Source organism: Hibiscus syriacus, unplaced genomic scaffold (genome assembly GCF_006381635.1).
Source record: "Hibiscus syriacus cultivar Baekdansim isolate YM2019G1 unplaced genomic scaffold, ASM638163v2 tig00110933_pilon, whole genome shotgun sequence".
Lineage (NCBI taxonomy): Eukaryota > Viridiplantae > Streptophyta > Magnoliopsida > Malvales > Malvaceae > Hibiscus > Hibiscus syriacus.
Window position 1 is genome coordinate 1,984,347 of NW_024062919.1, and position 6,715 is coordinate 1,991,061.

The 6,715-nt window shown below is 36.4% G+C and overlaps 1 pseudogene; it reads right to left on the bottom strand.

The window, feature by feature from the left end:
* Window positions 1–1,273: 1,273 nt before the first annotated feature.
* Window positions 1,274–5,186, bottom strand: LOC120147118 (annotated as a pseudogene).
* Window positions 5,187–6,715: the final 1,529 nt, after the last annotated feature.

Here is a 6,715-nt window from a genome sequence, read left to right on the forward strand (position 1 = left end):
TTGTCTTATTAAACAATCATATCTTATAATATAATAAATCAATATGAAGGTAAAAATGAAAATATTCATAATTCAGATTGTACATTCAGAACCATTATCAAACAACATGTCACATTCAGAGCCAATTCATACAGAGCCATTGAATCATTCAGGCCATTGAATCATTCAGTGCTTAATCATTTTATTTTATCAAACAACCTCTTAGGTTAGGGTCTAGTAAGAAGTAAGACTATATTGTCGACTTATATAGTGAGTAAATAATACAAATTAGATTAGAATGATCATCTCCATGACCTACATAAACCTCTGCAAAACATAATCTAAATTAATCGACTAATAAATTGAATATAAGTAATTAATTAAAAAATGTTATTTGTACAACTTAGGATATAGATAACACATATTTAAAGTTACACTTACGTAGTTGTTGATTGGTTTTAGATTAATAGAAATCAAACTCATCCAAAATAAATAAATAAATAAACTTCATCTTCCGTTGAACCAAAAAATAAAACCATCTTCCTCTGTTTTGCAATTAATGAATTAATTGTTTTAACAAATTCACGTTATATTTTAAACCCTTAAAACTGTAATTTCTTCGAGTGTAAATTATATAAATAAATAATCACTGAATTTTTAAGGCATTTGTATTTTGATCATCAAGTTTTTAAAACTTGTAATATAAACACTGAACATTTAATTCGTTTCACTACAATTACTAACATCAACTATCGTTAAGAAAGTCTAGCATTTCAAGTTAGTCATCTTATCTAACCAAAAATCCTATAATCTTACTTCAAATTAGTAATTGTCAGCCTCCTTTTGCCTACGTGGTCGACGTTCGACGTTTTTTTAATCGTTGTTGTCACTAAACACGACCCCCCCCCCCCTATACTCAAGAACTTCATCACTTTCCCATTGAATCATTCATCACCAAGAACTTCATCACTTTCCCATCTTATTTGTCTGTTTTCATACCAACTCAAAACCGGAAGAAAACCCATTTCCAAAAAAATAAATTCAACTAAACTGAATTTTTTTAATCTTTATGATCTTATCAAGTCTTTGTTTAGACAGCATAAAGTTTTCTGATAACAGAATTTTTGTTTCGGGACAAAAAATAAATAAAATTTATTTGCAAAACCGCCTAAGCTCTGTTGCAAGGCAGCAATTATTGACAAATGAATGAATTGCTAAAAAGGGGAAGGAAAAAACTTCTTTTTTTCCTACAGCAATCCATCAAAACTGTAGACCTCATGTTTAATATAAGCTGCTTTGAAAGTGACACTCTTAAATGCCACTGGTATCCCTCCCGAAAATAAAACGCCTCAACCAGTCCGAGACCACCAATGCCCTTGGGCGCCAACTAACTTGTTTGCTGAGTTTAAAGTAAAAAAGAATACATTTTAGACTAACAAGTCTGATGTTGAACATGGAAAAGAAAGAATCTTGGAGTAGAAAACTAATTCGTACCTTGCGTAGACGGAATACCAGAGCCACTGTGAACTGTGTCCGATAGAGACCCAATCACCAGGAAGTTGTGCACCTGTTTGTTCCCCTCCCAAAGGAGCAAATTGTCCCAAGTGCCTGTACCTGTAACAACCATCACCAACGTTTATGGCAAGGGTTATTTTTTCCTTGGTTGATGTACTAAAGCATCACATTTGAGGTGTTATATTCATAGCTTTCCCCAAGCAAGTATAAGATGGAAAATGATGCTCTTTAAATAGATAATATTTGACTTGGACAACAACCATGTACAGAGGCGGGATATAAGTCGATAAGTACCTGAAGGGGTGGAACCGATGGAAACCTGTTCCCCTGAACCTAGGAGGACCTTCAGGATTCTTTTCACACTCTTCCATACGGTTGAAGCATTTAGCAAGATAGGCACCTTGCTGATTTGCAACCTGAAACATTTGTAGATGGCTAACGTGTTAGGCATATTTTAGTCCGACTGCAAATTAAGTAGAATAATTACTTGTGCTGTTGCAGGAAGATTCTTCATCTGAGAATCGACTTCAGACAGAGCTGCTTTAAATTCTTCGATATTGAGCTCCATGGATTCTTTAGCAGCATCCCCATTGGCTTCTTACACAAGATCAACAATGTTGCGCTTCTGCTTGTTCTTGAGATAAAGCTCCACTTGGGGGTATCTTTCACAAATATCAGTAAGGGTTTCTGAAATTCCTTGACTGTAAGTGTTCCTGAGTTGTCCTTGTCTGCTTTTTTAAATATTTCTACTATATCTTCCTATACTTTATAGGAATTTAGAAGAGGAAGAAGAAAGAAAAATAAAATAACAGCCATAACCAAAAATCATCAAGGAATAGCAGAAGTTTACAAATGTGTACCATGACTTTCCGCTGATTAATAGTTGCACAGTCACCGAGTGCATATATGTTATCAAATCCCTCAACTCGCAGCCATTCATCAGTCGCTAGAGCACGCCTATTACCCTTTACAACAGAATCAATAGTCGTACAGTGAGTATAATTAGAAGAAACAAAATTTACTTGTGAGAGTGACGTCGAAAACACAGTTAGTGGAGGATGTAAAGACTTCAATGAGATAACTTAGTTACAAAAGTATATCACCTGACCAATTTGCTTCATAAACTCCTTTATGAGAGGGCGAGGCCCAATGCCAGTTGACCAGAGAACCATACCGTATGGAGTAGAAGTTGTTTTGCCATTACCTCTGGCTTTTGTAGAAATTTCATTTTCATTTATTCCTGTGACCATTGACCCAATTTCACATCAATGCCATCTCTTCCAAATTTATTTTCTGCAAAATTTGTGATTCTTTTGTCAAACCTGAAAACAAGAATGCATTAGAAGCATTAGAAAACTTCAGATTGTGAAATAAATACCTTGAATGTAAAGAATTCGAAATGTTTTCTTAAGTTATTTCATGTTAATATGCGCAAAAGTAAATCGATGTACTGGTATATAATATTAGGCTTCGCATTCTTACATGTTCAAAATATGATCTGTAGCCTCAAGAAGTGTTATTTTCACCAAGTCTTTGACCTTTGGATATAGTTTGACAACATCCTCGTTGACAAAGTCATGAAGTTCTGCAGCAAATTCTACACCTGTAGGGCCACCACCAACAATCACAAAGTGAAGGATTTTCTTCCTTTCCTTTTCACTTAAACTTGGTAAGCTTGCCTTCTCAAAGGACTCAATAACATTCTTACGAATCTTCTGAGCATCTTCAATTTCCTGCACAGAGAATCACGTTGCTTAAAATGAAAGAAAAGAAAACAAACATATTGGTATATGAAATGGAAATGGCTCTTATCACCATAAACCCCAAAATTCTAAAGGCAGTATGGAAACAGACATCACCTTTAAGAAATGGCAATTTTCCATGACACCAGGAGTATTAAAGGTGTTAACCTGAGCTCCCACGGCTATAATAAGGTAGTCATAGTCTACTGCATTCTCTTCTCCCCCCTTTGAATGGCTATCTGTAGTAGCGCGACAGTAAATTTTCTTATTTTGAGGATCTATTTTGACACATTCAGCTTCAGAGAAACTGATGTCAACATTTTTCTGCTCAAACATGAAGCAGGAAAACCATAATCAGCATCCATCTAGAGCTGATTTTTCTGAATTCCACAATATATTTACATCTTCATAGTAAATCCACATTACCTTTATGATGATGTTGCGAATTGGTTCAGCAATGCTGCGGGCTTCTACTTTACCACATGTAACACTTGGTAGCAATGGAGTAAACACAGAAATTACGAGACACAACTTCCACCTCGTAAGTAGGGTTATTCAGATTCTTCAAGAAACTCATTCCTGCCCACCCAGTTCCTAGCAGCACCGCTTTCTTTTTCTTGGGAACTACTTCAGATAAAGCATGACCTCCATCGGATGCAGTTGCATCAGCATGAGCAATGTGGCCCTGACTGCCATTGTATGTGTTTGCCTCAGCATAAGCTATAAGGCCCCCACCACTGCACAAAAGAAGTAATAGGCCAAGCTGAAGGAGAGTTTCAAAATTACAGTTTTCTTTTTAATTTATCCAAAGAAGCAGCTGAGTTGCTACAGCAGACAATATATACGTTAAATTACTGTATCAGTATCAAAGATTAGCATAAGCTATGTGAAGCAAAAACAGCCACACATACAAAGAAAAACATTAGTTATGTGCAACTGCAGCAAAACAGCAGGATAACAACCCAATATCCGTTTATGAAACATATCAGAATTTGGCTCCCAATTTCCACAAAGACTTCGATTTAAAAAGTCGGGTGTGATCAGAGATGGACGCGAGGGGCGACTAAAAACTAAAATTATCATATATTTTAATTTTTTCTATTAAAATCTATTTTCACCCACCATAGAATTTTATAAATTAGTCAATTCTTAAAATTTTAAAAGTTTATCCCCTAACATAAAATTTGCGTCTATCTCTAGGTGTGATATCTTTTATGCATTAGCCTCATTCTTATTACTACTTTTAGCCTCCCCGTTAATGCTTCTGGTGATGCAAGAAGCCTGTTCAAGCATCTATTATTTTGTTCCCACCATATTAGGTAAAAAGGTAGTATTAAACGAATAAAAGAAAATACAGAAGAAAGTGTATTAAATCACTGTCACTATTAAACTATTATCATCACTGTCAGTCTATAATAACTGCTGGTACATGAGATAATGGGTGTTTTGGTGAAGAGAAACTAGCTGTTTTCTAGTTTTCTCATTCAATAATCAGCCTTTTAAAAGGCTGGTTACAAGGAGTTAGACTAGGATTAAACTCAGTAAAGTTAAGACTTTATCTACATTATCTATATCAACAATTTAGATAAGAGTTGGGATATAACGTAACTACTAATGTTTAATCTGTACAATACATACTTTACCCTACACGTCTACAATCTACATTCCCCTCAAGCTGGAGAGTATATATTGTAGAGTCTCAGTTTGAATGTTAACTCATCAAAGGTGGGCTTGGAAGCAGGGTTTTAAATCACGGTCCGAAAACGTGATATCGCCTGTGAAAAGTGATTTTGCCGCGTCCGAGTTACATGCAATAGCGCCCGTGACAGCCACAATCACGGTAAACTCGAAATGACCGAAAACGCGATCGAGATCGCGATTTGAAACCCTGCTTGGAAGTGCCTTGGTGAGAACATCAACTAGTAATTTTTTAGTGCGAGCAAAACTCATTATAACTGCACCACTGTAACTTTCTCGAAAATGAAATGCCTTTCTATCTCTACGTGGTTAGTCCTATCACGAGGAACAAAATTATTACAATGCTGATGGCAGATTGGTTCACTTTGCAAATCAAAGTGATCACTTTAATTAAGCTTTAACTCTGTAAGCAACCTTTGTAATCATAAACCTTTGCAACTCCCATGGGCTAGTGCTCGGGACTTTGCTTCAGCACTGTTTCTAGACACCATCAACTGTTTTTTGCTTCGCCAAGTGACCAAATTGCCCCAAACAAAAGAGCAGTAGCGTGGTAGGCTTCCTCTCTGTTAACTCACCAACCCAGCTTTCTTGAAATGGGCCATGTCCAAGTGTCATCTTGAGATACTTCAAGATTTTGTTCATTACTTCAAGGTGTTCTCTCTAAAATCATTCATGTATAGACTTACCACACTTAAATTAGAATAAGGGTTGGATGATGATCTAAGGGCCAAAGCAGATCAAGACAGGTGAAGAACAACTTTTGAGCTGCCCAATGGGAGATGGGATATTTTCAGTGGCAAATCATCTTTTAGGGTGGGAACAAATATGTTACACATAAATTTTTTAGAGGGCAGGTACAAATAAAATTTCATGGTGGGCATATTAATAAAATAAGTAACTAATGAAAAATTTAGATTTAAGGGCGAGCACGTGCCCACTCGACAAGTGTAGCTCCGCCACTGGATATTTCAAAGAGAGCGGCTGCTAAGAGTGTTCAACTTGAGCAGGTGTAGTTGTTCAATTTGACTCATGGCGGGCAGTGATTTAGAATGTGAGAAAGTTGTTCAGGCTGAGTTGATTGAGTTGGAGGCTGCTTAGATTTTTTTATAAGCAAAATGCTAAAGTTCATTGGGTGCAGGAAGGGGATTTAAGTACTAGATTTTTTCATTCTATTGTGATAGAAGGAGGGAAAATAATACATAGATTGCTTCATGATTGTGATGGTAATCGGTTGGAGACTTTTGAAGTCATGTCTAATGAAATGATCCAGTTTTTCACCATTTTATTGGAAGGTCTGATCCTCAAGTTTAGGACTGCTCTGTGGATGTTCTTGGAGATTTGTTGAATGGGGTCTTACATGAGTCTGTTGGCCCTGAGTTGGAGAAAGAGGTGACTGATTTTGAGATAAGGGAGGCATTATTAGGCAAGGGGATGATAAAAGTCCATTGATGGGTTTATACTGGGTTCTTCAAAGCTGCGTGGGATGTTGTTAGGGGTGATTTATATAGATGTGAGGTTTTCAAAACTTATTTGTTGCCCGCATTTAATGCCACAACCATTGTCCTTATTCCTAAGTCCCTAATGCTTCTACACAAAAGATTTTCGGCCTATTTATAAAACGATCACTAGTATTTTGTTAGCATGCTTGCTGTTTATTTTCCTAATTTGATTATCCAAGCCAATCTGCTTTTATCAAAGGTAGGAGTATTGTTGACAACATTTTAATGGCACAGGAATTGGTTAAAGGTTATTCTCGTAAGACTCTCTCCCTGAGGTGAGCC